This window comes from Linepithema humile, chromosome 5, assembly GCF_040581485.1.
Source record: "Linepithema humile isolate Giens D197 chromosome 5, Lhum_UNIL_v1.0, whole genome shotgun sequence".
NCBI lineage: Eukaryota > Metazoa > Arthropoda > Insecta > Hymenoptera > Formicidae > Linepithema > Linepithema humile.
The window spans coordinates 17,192,635-17,207,102 of NC_090132.1; the positions used below are offsets into that span (position 1 = coordinate 17,192,635).

The window sequence follows — 14,468 nt, forward strand, 5'->3', positions numbered from 1 at the left end:
AGCATAGTTCAGCACAAGTCGCAGAATTCGGCTATCTGCTATAATTCGAAAGTTACATAAGTTTGAAAATTTAAATTCCTAATTCCACGTTCCTAATTTCGTCTGTACCGCGAAATTCATTGATCTGACGACATTTTTTCATAAGGAAAAGTTCTTGTGCTAGCCTAGCACAACTCAGCACAAGCATTAAAATTGTCAAAATAATAAATTTTAAAAATGGCTGTATAAACAATTATCCACCGATTCTGCAAAAAACTATTTAGATTATTTTGTCATTATGAGAAGTTGTTGTGCTTTAGGTCAGTACAACAACTTTTCCCAACGAGAATAATTGATAAAATCAGTTTTTTAGCCGTACTGTACCCAATTTGCTTGTGCATAAAAAAACTTTTCTTCGTTTTTGAGAGAAGAGAACTATAGATCGTAGTCGATTTTCGTTTACGACACAAACCGGCACAAACATAGCACAATTCGGCACAACTAAAAAAAATATAAAATTCGAAAAGTGCTGGGTTAGTAAAAATTTGATTTTTTTTGTTTTCTACGGTGTGGTTTGAGTTATCGATTTCGCGTTTACGGCACAAACCGGCACAAACATAGCACAATTCGACAAAATTAAGAAAAATAAAATTTGAAAAGTGCTGGGCTAACTTCACACACATCATTTATACATATCCGTACCGTATCCGTATCGTAGATACGTCCCTGCACGAATTCTATTCTCTCCACTACCTTTCGACTACTTTTCGACCACCTTTCTTACTCATCGGATTCTTTGTAGGATATAAATGATGGAGGTCTCTTTGGTCACATTGTAAACGTGCCCTATCGCTGTAAAATGGAATTGTATTGTTTCTTGTGGCTTTTTGTGGATTTTTGGGTTTTACCTCTGGTGACAAAAGAAAATTGTTTCCTTAGTGTGATTGTTTGTAAAAATAATTCATATAATCTACATAGATTTATAGAAAATGAGGACTTTTAATTTGTCGACGTAACTCTGAGGTTTTCTCAAAGGCCCAAGAAGAGTAGAATGTTGTAATGGTCGGTGGTGAATTTGTGCGTGTTATCACACTTGCTACTTCTCTATTGCTCTATCTAGAAGATGAGGATGAGAATCAAGTCTTTGATCCGACTTGGTTATATGTTCTTAGTTACACACATCCATTTTCATTTAAAATCTTCAAAATATTCTCTAAACCTCAGATTCTTTTTATAATTTTTGCCTTCATTTTTTCGTACTTTTTCATGCGTTTTTTTGTGAATCTTAGAATAGAATGGAAATAAAAAAAATAAAAAAAGTGTAGATCTCCAGCCATCTTGCACTATGATTATTTGAACGGGAACACCTGCACTACCGGAAGCGGCTCAATGAATAGTAGTGAAAAGGCACAAAAACTTTTAGGAGAATCTTTGTTAATAAGCAAACACGTTTCTTAAGGAAAACCATTTATATAATGTAAAATACATTTTATATTTTACAATATATTTTTATACAACACTGAATTTGAAAGGCTAATGTGCGTTTCACGGCTGATATTGATGTTAAAATTAATGATTTCTTCAGAAAAGATAGAATCAAATTCAATTTTCTGTAAAAGTAGTAGCCATATAACGTAGCCATAGTAGCCATGAGTAGTAGCCATGAGTAGTAGCCATGAGTAGTAGCCATATAACGTAGCCGTATAACGTAGCCGTATAACGATTCATAGCCAGATTACCTATAATTGTATCAATAATCTAGATTAATTAATTTTACTCAGCAATTTGTTATTTATCTTTGGAAATGATATCAATATCTTAGAATGAGATTAATTAATGTCGTAAAAGACAAATATTATATCTATTTAATATTTCGTATCTTACAAATATCTACAATAGTTATAAATTATATATTTTTCCACGTATAGAAATACACATCTTTTTGATTGTGTGGTATTGATGTAACTTCTAACTTTTACATAACTACACTGAGAGAAAAATCCGGTTAAAATTGATCGGAAAATCCATTCAAAAAGTAACAAACGGATATTATCGATCCCTTCAATCGGAAAAAATAACCGATGAAAACTGAAATAACCGATCAAAAATATCCGATCAGAAAATTCCGATTAGAAAATATCCGATCTAAAATATCCGTTTGTTACTTTTTGAACGAATAGTCCGATTATATTATGTCCGATCAATATAGATCTAACATCTGATCGGAATTTTCCCCTTAAATATACCAATTAATATTAATATTAATTTGTATCACTTCTTCTTCTACTTTGAGTTCTTCAAGAACAGTTCTAACTGTATTACAATTCATTTCTTTCACTTCTTAATAATTGACACGTAATACACTATTATATACAAAATATTGCACACAATATTGCGTCACACTGCCTTCACGCTGCTTCGATGACGAACACGAGACAATAGAGTACAGGCTCATGCACGCTGGGCCCATCGGTATGACTGTTAGCACGACCAATCACAATCGAGTTACTTCGAGTGCGACTTCGAAATGTGTACACATGTATTTCATCGGACTTCTGAACGGATAAATTGTATTTCATCGGATATTACACTTTATCGGATAATATTTTAATCGGATATAGTACATTAGATCGGACATTCAGCTTGTTCGGAAAAAATACCTTATTTTTATTCGATCAAGTGCAATGTCCGATCATATTATATATCAATTTAAACGGATAAGTAAATCGCAGCTCATTATCCGTTCATATTTCATTTGAAATTTTATTTCATCGGATAAAGGCATCCATCATTTCATCGGATAGCCCCAAATCCAATCAAAATCAATTGAATAAGATGTTCAAACGGTTTTTTCCGATTAGAGTCGCTGGATATTTTTCTCAGTGTATAGAATGAAAATTGAAGCTTTTATTCACCATAAGTTTTTTTGCCATAAGTTTTTATTTTGTACTCGATTTATCGTATCGATCACCAGTATTGGTACCACGACATAACGATACCACGTGGATTCACCGAGAACGTGGCATTGCTGCTGCGGTCGTGCGGGTATTGAAGTCTCCGCGCGACTAGATAAGTGATAACGACCATTGCTGCTCTTGAATGCAGACACAATGTCGATTCGCCAACGCGTTTATGTTTAGTTAATTCTTTAGCATTAGTGAATGTTGGTAGAGTCCTGCTATAATTTTCGCACCTTCAAGAAAAATAATTTGATTAATAAACTATCAAACTCATAAAACAGCTTTCTTGCCTATAATTCGAAAAACTTCTTTTATTTAAGAAAGGAACTTTATCTATCACACATTCGAAATTTTAGATTAACACGAAAATCATTGAACATCAATAATCTAATGATGATAATTTTGTTGAAAAAACTGACCGAAACTTTTAAAGAGATTATTACAAAAACTATATAAAGAACAAATGATAAAATTTTTATACTTTAAATAAGATACTGATTGTTAATAAGTAATGTCGTATCGGTTATTAATTCAAAGGAACAAAGATTGATCTTTCAAGTTTGCTGTCATTCATAGTAGAATACTTCCTTGATATCGATATATACTTGCGGTTGAGCATCCGGTTTCCTGGCATGAGCGAGAGTTTAGCGAACGGGAGCTGTGGAAAAAATCAGATTCGCGAAAAAGAGAGACACAAAAGAGCGAAGAGGGCAGAGAAAGAAAGAGACAGAGGGGAACACTTCTGTCGGCAGAATGACGAGAGAGAGAGAGAGAGAGAGAGAGAGAGAGAGAGAGAGAGAGAGAGAGAGAGAGAGAGAGAGAGAGAGAGAGAGAGAGAGGCAGAGATGATGTCATCGGTCGTCGGATACTCGCGCCTACGCTTTTCTGTCTTCTCGCCGGTTTCTTCGAGCATCGCGTGCGCTCCATCTCCGCTCGCGCGTCCCTCAGCATCGCAGTCTCCTCCCGCTGAAGCGTATCCTCCTTCTCCAGCTTTCTTTGTCTCTTTTATCGTTCCCGCCTCTCTCTTTCTGATTCTCTCTCTTTTAGATCCCCAGATTGTACCATCGTGCGAGAACGAGCCGAGCGATATAACGTACCGAAGACACTCGACTCTGCCTCTACACCGGTCCACGTTGCCGGCATATACCGGTTATGCAGATGGAGTCTAGACCTCCTCGGCAATTCCGCCGCGAGAAAGAACGCCGTCCTCGTCTTTTCTCCCTCTATCTTCTTGCCTTCTGCTCCGCTCTCGTACCCTACCTCTTCTTCTTTTTCCACGTCTTCTTATTCTTGTTCTTCTTCTTCCTCCACCTACCTCATCCTCCGTCTCCTGCTCCTTTCCTCTTCGTCTTCCTTTTTTTCTTTCGTAGTCGTCGTCGTGGGCTACTCCTGTCTCCGGTTCTCTGCGGCTGGCAATCCGCGCTGCTTTAGTTTTACGCGGCTATCCGGATGTTCATACGTGAACACGTCTCTCTTTCCACGTTTATCCTCTTCTCCTCCTCCTCCTCGTTTTTCACCTTTTCTTCCTTCTCGTCATCGTCATATAAAGTTCCTTCGCGGCCGTTAAAACGGTTAGGAGCGCCTTCATCGCGGCTGGCCAAGATTGCGCGATTTCCTCTGAGCTATTTACGGAGGAGATAATTTTTTGCAGATTCACTTTATACTATCGCTCTAGCAAGTCGCTACCGGTTCGTGGGTTGATGAGGACGAACGTCTCATCGATCGATTTCATTATAACGTCGAGACTCAAAACTCTTGTTTTATCTTGAGATTGTATATTATTTTTTTTTGTTATATGAATATTCTTTTAAATCCTGGAACAAGTATGATTTACATACATCTTTTTCCGATAAAATTCATAATTTAAGCTATTTAACTAATATTTTAATCTTATTTTTGACCAATGAACATAAAAATTGTGCAAATTATTTATTTACGAACACCTCGGCAAAATAATGTCTATAAATTACACTTTAAACCTCTGAGAAAAATCATGGCAATAATTAAATCTCAATCAGCATTTGGCAAATATTGGGAAATGTCTTTTCGAATTAATATCTAAGGATCTATTAATATTTCACTCATAGATTTCTTTCCACCCATGTTTCTTGATCTCTCTTTTTTTTTTAATTTCCTAGGTATTCAATTTATGATTTTTTTGAAGAACCTGTTTATTCGTCGTACCTGCCCGAACCGAATCAGATATTTCCTTTATAACTTTGGGTTTTTTTATTCTCATTCTTTTTACTTTATCGTTCCTAAAATCTGTTTAGGCAAGACATTCCTGATTTGTCTCATTTCATTCATTGCTGCAGCTTCTCGTTTTCTTTTCATACTTTTGGCCATTTTTTATGTCTGCGACCTAGTCCTAGTCCTAAATAGTAGTAGATCTATTTTTTGTCATCTATTTTTCATATATTTTAAGTATATTTTAAGTTTTCCTTTTTTCTCGATTTCCTTACTCCATAAGATTCCATTTAAACTTCCAATTGCTTTTCTGGCTTTACATATTTCTAAGTTTTATTTCTTCTTTATTTGTATGTTGAATTCCACTCTTAAGTATTTGTATTATCTGCATGATTCTTTCTAAATTTTCTGATTCCATGTTTGTACTCTTCTCTCCTATGCATAAAATATTTTGTTTTATCTACATTTATATTTAACCTTTTAATATCATTATGTTTATCGCCTGTGCTACAATCGCCTGTTTGATAAAAAGAATAAGCATCGAACAGGTTCTTTTGGAAAACGGCATTTTTTATTTCCATTGAAGGTAAACTGCCTAATAAAGTATGCGAGAATCAGAGAGTCACGGAGAGCACGATAAATGTGAGGTGGCAAACAACAGGCATAAGTGTGACACACGGCAATCGAACATAACCGAAAGATTTACTCTCGTTGAACGGAACGTGTCCCACCGATTCGATCGGTAGGCGCATCGCTGTAGTCGATAACTTCGATCGGGAATACAATCAGCGTTGTAACGGTAGCGTTCGCTCTGCTCGCATTACGTTCACAGTGAGAAAAAGGATAACTTTGATGATCACGAGCTCGAGAAACGTAAACTCACGGAACAACCGTGATTCGATTAAATCGCCGCCATCGATCGTCACTTGGCGAGTGCCTCGTTAAATCGGTACGATTGTCCCATTCTTCTTGTAGATCCCTTTCAGTTTTGCGCGCTGCATGAATTTTAATTGAACGGAAGAATTAATAATTTTTGTTAATAAACGAAACAAACTTTGTCGTTTTAATTTTTATATTATTTATCAAAATTATCTTAAAATTACAATTATTATTTTGATTTTGAGATACGAGGCCAAAATCGGAATTAAAGAATAATTCGCAATCGATTGGATGCACACAACGTGACTCACGCGGACAGATCGGGTGATGATTTTACACAGACGTGACGCCAGATCGATTGACAATCAAATTTTGCCAATTTATTCGTTCGGTAACGCTTTCAAGAATGCACTCTCTCTCTCTCTCTCTCTTTATCTCTCTCTCTCTCTCTCTCTCTCTCTTTCTTTGATGATTAAAAATGTTTCTCACGTATTGTAACGATAAAATAAATCTGATCTAAACGCTTCGGTACACTTCGCAAATATATTGAAGAAAGTGTTTTGCGAAAGTATGTCTAACATTATTAGTATAATTTTATTAAAAGGGGAATCCCCTATATCAACATTGTCTACGCGAAATTTGTATTGCAATTAGCGCTACTAATTGTTAGATTACTGTAAAAATCTTTTCTGCTAATGGTCACAGATTTGCAAGAAAAAAAAATACTAATTGTAAGTTATTTCCAAAATTCTATGATGTATCAAATTATATTGAATTCAACTTTCGCTGCAAGTAAGAGTTCCGTGATCGAGATAGTCACTCAAATCGCTTAATTTACAGATTGACATCGCGACAAGTTCGATATTGTGGTCGCTTGCTCGCTCACTCGTGAGTGGACAATTATGTATATCACATGATAACTGGTTTTTTACAATTCAGCAATAATAGCGCCACACCGTATTCGGGCATGCACGTATTAATAAGTCTCTGCCTACGATGCGCGACTGTGTTCTCCAACAATATTGCGGCTGTAAAAATCGTGGCGGTGGCCACGAAATATCGCGGTATTCCGGTTAAGTAGATCTCTCGTTTAAGTAGTCACGCCGGTAATTCATTGCCTTCCATTTTACTGCCGTGGAACGAAACATGCCCCAGCTCGAGCCGCGGCGACCAACGTCTCGCCCACGTTCTATTTTCCGTCTACCGCTCGAAGACTTTGATTTACATCATCATCATCCTTATCGTCATCGTCATGGTCCGTATGCCATTTTCCACACTATCGACTTTTACTGGTCCTCGATTTCGAGAGTAAATGAGCGCTGTTCATTATGAAAATACATATAATCAATGTTTTTTCTTCAAAAAAAGTCGCAACTAATACGTAAAGGTTAAAATTGATTATAAATGTGCATTTTTTTTACATTATTATTTAAAAACGTACTTTACTCTCTCTAAAATTAATATTTTACAATATCAATTATAGTTGTGTATCAGATATTATATTAATGTGAAGATGACTTACTAAGTAGTTTTTATAATTTACTTTTAATCGACAGTGATCTGTGATGTAATTTTCATGTAAGGAGCACTTAGAAACGTCGACAAAACCATCGACATAAGAGAAAAGCGATAACGCGTGGCGCACGTGGTTTATTTGTTGATCGCGGGAACGTGAGTTGTTGTGTAAATAATTGGCACGGCTGTCCGCGTTTGTCACGCTTGCTTACGAAGCTCACTGTTTGTCAGATTGCGAGCCGATAGCTCATGTTCGCAAAAAGCAGCGAGGCGAAGCCGGCAAGCGAAAATATTGTTTTCCAAATAGGTCACGCGAAGTGAAAATATGTTGCTCGTGCTTCGAATATCTCACACTTTATCAGAATACCAGAGTGTCAATACATTCATATACTTATCGTATAAAATATTATTTCATACTCATATTCCTATCATATTAAATATACATGCATGCAAGGACATATTCAATTTTCAGATTAACCGGTATATTCACTCTTTTTTCCTTGCTTTTAAATAAAATTAATATAATATGTTTGAAGAAGAGATTTGGCACGAGTTAAAACTCTGAAATATTATTTTTTAATATTAATATTAACATATTTTTAATACCAGAAATCAAATGTATGTGAAAACGATAAGAACAAGTTTAATTATTCTGTTATTCTAAATTATTTTATTAGTTATAAATAATTAAAATAAGTTAATATTGCATTTCTTTTCGTTCTATCACAGTTTTACGCGAGTATCCTTATTGCCGTTTTAATAGTCTTAGCATCGCGTTGTATACAATAGCATATGCAACATACATGCTATATTTTGAATACTTATGACGCTGATACTTATCGTTATCATTCTGTCTGTTACTGCATTACATTAGGAGGCTTCTAACCTCGCGCAAGCTTGCACTCGCAAATTGCGAACATTTGCCGAAAATGTGGAAATCACGTAACATTCCGCGGACGACATGGACGACATTTCGAATGCGAATAGGGAACGCCTGTGGAATAAATTTAGGCGGTGTTCGAGCAGAAAGTTGATCCGTCAGCCACGACCAGTTGCGAAACTTCTTTGAATACCGACGCGCAGCGAAGTTGTATCCGAAGTACTTGTGTCAGCGATAGGCAAGTCGTTTTGTGCTGATTGCAAAATATATAATTCAGGCAAATCCCGGTTTAATTTACGCGGTAACATTAATACAAATTTCATCGTTTAGGAGCAGTATTTCGAACCTGTTTTGCACCGTCGGTGATAATCATCTACCGCCAATTATCGCTCTTATTAAACACTCAAAGATGAATATCTTTATCACAGAGATACGCAAGTTCTTGACGAGGATCGGATTATGCAAATATCGGGACATTTCCTTAGATGATCGTAACTTTGCATACTGCATCGTTCTCAAGGGGGAAGCTCGCGTGCAAGTCACAACTACTTTTAGCGGAGACGAACGACGGACCGGTCGTAAATGTTGACATAATTCCGACGCGAATATATCTTCACTATGGATCTTCGGTTTCCTAGAATTATTGCGATCTCATGATTTTCTTCGAGCGACGTACATGGAAACATCCGCAGATGTATGCGCGTTCATTGTGAGCGTATTGATCGTGCATCTCCTTTGACTAAGTTCTCGCATTATCGGCGGACAGCCTCATAGGTCACTGCCATTTTCGTTCTCGTCTCGTCCGTATCGAGAGATAATCGCGTCTACAAAGATGCAACTTGGCTCTCCGTTGCATCTGCAACATGTACGCGGTGAAACGCGCGAGGAGAATCTCACTGATGATATTTACTAACCTGCGTCGACTTCATGTTCAATAGGTATTCAATTAAAACTCTCTTCGTTTGCGGGCGCGCTGAAAGTGCACAACAAAAATTCTTATTAATGGCCGGTTGCAGAAATTTTTTTGTCTATACTAAATCACTTACTGTTCTTTCGATACTACGGGTAGATAAATGTGATATAAAATTATCTGCATAGAATATGCGTAGGAAGATGCGCGAACATATACCTTTTATCAATAATAAAAGGTACATCGCTCTATGCGATTGCTATCTTATTGAATTTATATTGATAGTATTCTTACCAGCAGTGTCAGATCTCGAGAAGAAAGGTACCATACATCAGAGCATCCAATAAGATGAGAAATTATGAATTCACAGAAGTAAGATCCTTTCATGGATGTTAATTCAACAGATTCATACAGTGTTCTTCTAATCTGTCCTAAAAGAAAGTTTTATTTAAAATACGAGTCAAGTATATATCCAACATATTTTAAAAATATGTTGGATTACAAGTTTGAATTTTTTAAAGAGAGATTTAGATCGTAATCTAAATTAAGATTTAGATTGTAGGAAACCTCTAAGCACTGGCTTTAAAGAGATTATATCACTAGAACTAAGAAACCTTTATATAATATAATATCGTGTGAATAATTACTTACTTTTCTTCTTCTTTCTTCTATCTTTCTATGCTTAGGACATGTATACTCAGGACATGCATGCTCAGGAGTATAATCCAACATGATACCAATTCGTATACCTAAGCGATGTACCTTTTCTCTATTTCTTAAATAAAGAAAACGTATTTCCCCATTTTTAGATCAATCTTCTTGCAATATAGTACAATACAAAGTTAGGGTTATCACTAATCCATTTCTTGGGGAACAATACAAAAAAATTTTTGTGGATTTCAATGGACTACTTAAACAACAGATTAAATCTGCTAGAGAAGAGGCTGAAAATAGAAAGAATATTTTCACCCCCCAATGGTAAGCCATTACACACGAAGATCCATCTTTCCTGTTCCTCTCATCTCCTGTTCTCTCCTCTCTGGAGGGACTCATGTTGGCAGAGGAGGCATCGTGTACCAGTCAAGCCACATTCCAGCCGAGCAGACCTGGCGTGGACCTTTCTTCCCTCTTTGGTTCCCTATATACAAGCTCTCACCTCTTTATGAACTACCACGATATGTGTTCAACACACAAGACACTAATATTATTTCGACTACGCGCACCATGTAACCTTGCTGAAGTACGAACGTCTGCTTCTCGCTGCGGCATTTCTTCGCCCGGAGACGAATTCCCATCTCTGTATCCATCGCGAATTCATCGATTATCCAGCCGATTGTACGGCAATAATGTAATACTGAACGACGCTCTCGGCTCTCGTTCGACTAATCTATAATATAGGAATACTTTGTTAATTATAAGACAGTAAATTGTTATTGAATATCAGCAATGTCATTTCGAGCTCCGAGCACCATACGCATACACCGAAAAATCGCGTACATGTGTTGCATAGAACGCTTTGCACAGCACATGTATGTACGTGGTTCTTTGGTGTATGCGGTACTGCTTGGAGCTCGAAATGGCATCACTGTTGTACAAACTTGCGTACTCGTTTGTTTCTTCTGCTTTTGTAGATCATACGTGCGACTTTTCATCTTCATTTCTCTCGTATGTCAAAATTTCTTTCGCGACAGTTGCGATTAAGGCAATAAAATATACGTCCAACTTTTCCGCGGTGCGTCTGACATTCTGGATGTGAAGAGTGGCTCTGCAAATTGAAGACTGGTATAAAGTATAAAAAGAAAAAGAGCGAAAGAGTTAAAAAAAACCATAAAGTATTTAAATTCGATTTCGAAAGAATTATTAATGCTTTAAAAATTTTAAAGATCATTATGTGAACATATACATTTACACCATTTACAACATTTACATTAATAAAACTTCGTTTATGGTTGGACTTCACGTCAATTTTCAGTGGTAATTTGTAGTTAACTAAGTAATAAATCGAACCTAATTTATATGAAACTTCAGATACCATTGTGACATGTAATTAATACAAGTGCTTGCGCAATCATCGTCAGGTAATTGATTGCGATGAACTCCATTACAACATCGATTGACGCGGTAAAAATTTACGCTCGTTCGCATTTCCCTTAACGGCACGTGAATGATAATACAGTCCGTGTGGAGCGGTTGCGGCTAACATGACTACGTAGCAATACAGTTAACATAATTAGCAGATACTATCGAGAGACATGATCGCGTCTCACGCCTAGTTTGCGCGAGAAAGCGCCATTATTTCCGAGTAGGTATTAATTTTATCTCTGAATAATATTACCACGAAGAATTCGCGATGATTACATTTTTCAAGGTCATAGAATCGCACAGAATTTATTCTAATTAAACAAATATAAGGTGTTAAGAAAAAGGCTCACCAAGTTTGAGAGTAGATAATACTGATAATGTTGACTGCAAAATTAGTAACCCCTGTATATGGAAATATTTTACGAAATTTCTAAGCAAATTTTTAATTATATAAAGTTCAAAAAATAATCTTATGCACACACACACACACACACACACACACACACACACACACACACACACACACACACACACACACACACACACACTGAGAGATTTAAATGATATATATATATGCGGATATATATACATATATCCCTTTGTCAGCAATCTAGATCTTTCAAGGTACAAGGTGTCCCTTGAAGTTGCTGAAACTAATTAACTGTCATTTTCGAATGTATTCAGTTATTAAAAAAATAAAAATTGCGTTAAAAAGAGGAAAGTCTGCAGTTTTTAATGAGTATAAATAAAACTTAGCAAAATGTTTATATATCAGTTATATACGAAACTCACTATAAGCACTGCTATACACTTTTCCTTCAGAAAAGAAGCACTCGATAAGATATTCCTTTTCTTTCGTTGTCAGATTACTCATTTTTACGTGCACAGACTTACTTCTACCACAGTCTATCACAATCAGAATAAAACTGCGGTCAATTAACCGTAAGACCCTTTCTGAAGTGGAGAGGACTAATCGCACGAGCCCTGTACAGGCAAAAGTACTATTTGGTACTAAAGTACCAATTTTCTCCGACAAATAAATACAATAAAGTTCCTCTCCCCTAAAACATGGAAAATTGTTACAGTATTTTAGAGACATTCTAGAGATTTTTTTCGAAGTAACCAAAAATTTGTGTACATGTTTTTGAAACCTAGAACCTAGAACATAAAAAAAATATAGAGTGGAACTCCTGTGAACTTAAACAACCTAGATTGCTGATGGCGTTAGTAACAAAATGATTGCTGACGAAGGGATATATATATATAATTTAAATCTCGAAATATATATATATGTATATATAATTATTGTTCGATATCCGAAAGATGTATGGCGGATACATTTTGTAACCCTGAGGGAATCAATAAACAATACTACTACTATTGTTCGATATCCAGGTAAAATCTCTCAGCAAAGTCTTCGAGCATTCTCACTTTCCATCTATCATCCATCGGAAATTGTGCGTCACTTTATAAATAATGTACGCACAGCGTAGCAATTGGATAAAATTTTGCAGGCTTAGATAGTTAGATCTTTATCATCTCGTAGATCATTTGCAAATGACGAAGTCTGAATTCTGTATACAAGAACGAAACGTTAATAGCTTCAAAACGGCACCCTCTAGCGTGGATTTATTTTCAAGGTTTTCACGCGACAGTGAATCGGTACACCTACCTATCGAAACGCCCACGGCGTCTCTACCCTCGCGATCGCCACCGAAAAATTTCGAGCCGAATGGTGTCGCTGTTGTACGTTCGAGGTTCTGAGGAAAGTTCCAGAAATCTCCCGCGTGTACGCGCGAGAGAGTTCGCCCACGCTAGGGCACCATAAAAGTTAGGTTTAAATCTGCTCTCTACAGCCATCGTACCACCATCAGCTTCATCATCAGTGCATTCTTTTTTTTTATTTCTCTATTTCTCTCTCTCTCTCTCTATCTGTTTGTACTGTTCGTTTCTTCTGCATCTTCTTCTCAGTCTTCCTCTTCATCTCTTCCTCCTCTGCTTCTCGTCGCCATCCACCCGCGATCTTTGCCTTCTCATTCCTCTTCTCCGAGTTCACGTCTCGACTCCGCTGCCGGAGAAGGGGAAAGAGTGAGGCCTCCATACGGACCCGTCGCGACAAGCCACGTTGAGAAGGCCCAAGAATGCATGGACATTGTAGCATGGAAGGCGGTTGGCTGTGGGCCCCACGAAGGGGAAGCCTCTCGAGAGAGCCGGGCTTCCTCGGCGGAGAGCAGAGAACCTGCGTCGGGGGGGAGCCTTCGCGGGGCCTCGAGGGCCACTCTTGCGACCCGCCACGAGGACGAGGAGGGATAGGGGAGTAGCAAAGACCCGAGGTAGGGAAGTGACCGGATGGCCTTGGTCTCTACTGGTTAGTTACCGCGCGGCCGACTATAACCGGTCGCACCACAGGGTATCTCCGATTTCGACCGCTTTTTAAGACGTCCGAACCACGACTCGGCTACCAAGGCCCGAAGCGGGGAAAGAAGGGAAGGCGTGTCTGTTCGGCGGGGGGAGTTCGAAAGGGCGACAGGACACGCCGACGGATACGTAAGACGCTTACGCGTGCGTATAGTTCGGCAAAATGAAACGGCGAGAGTAGAATAATGAGATTTTGTGAAAATGTTTTTGCTCCGCACGATTGTACGTAGGAAAACGCATTGATATGATTAACGTTGCTCCGCAATCTTCTCTCATTTTTGTAGAAATTTTATTTAAATTCTTCCTCTTACAATGTTCACCGATGAGGAGAAATTTTACAAATGGTTCTTATGTCAAAAGACAATACTTGCATTACGCACGATAAGACTTGTATTTAAAATATGTTAATAAACGATACATTATATTATTATGTCGTGCGAATTGCAATAGTTCTCATGTGAGAAGCCAATTAGGCTACCGAAACTCACAATTTAATTGCATTATGCATATCTTACGTTACATGTTACACAAATCAAAGTTTTTCACACGAATTACAATTCACGTTCATAAAGTGTACCACAAAAACCGATTCGTCACGGCCTGATCATTTAACGGCTTAATCGCAATTAACTAAAAAAGATCAGCATGCTTCTCACGC

The 14,468-nt window shown here is 37.4% G+C and overlaps 1 protein-coding gene and 1 long non-coding RNA gene across 7 annotated transcripts in view; one reads left to right on the forward strand and one right to left on the reverse strand.

Annotated features, from left to right (window-relative positions):
- LOC105669320 (decapping and exoribonuclease protein-like) overlaps positions 1-14,468 on the forward strand; it is a 47,519-nt gene that overhangs the window by 22,651 nt on the left and 10,400 nt on the right. The window lies entirely within an intron of this gene.
- On the reverse strand, positions 1,225-13,900 carry LOC137000140 (uncharacterized). 5 transcript variants are annotated; one of them, XR_010890436.1, is made up of 5 exons: positions 10,917-13,053; positions 9,962-10,697; positions 9,605-9,741; positions 2,895-9,373; positions 1,225-1,718 (listed from the first exon to the last, which is right to left on the reverse strand). It is a non-coding gene; the product is annotated as an uncharacterized lncRNA (long non-coding RNA). The 5 variants fall into 5 exon arrangements; XR_010890438.1 differs by lacking the exon at positions 1,225-1,718 and adding an exon at positions 13,065-13,900 and having other exon boundaries at positions 5,086-9,373; positions 10,917-11,075; XR_010890435.1 differs by lacking the exon at positions 1,225-1,718 and having other exon boundaries at positions 5,086-9,373; positions 10,917-11,075; positions 12,185-13,053.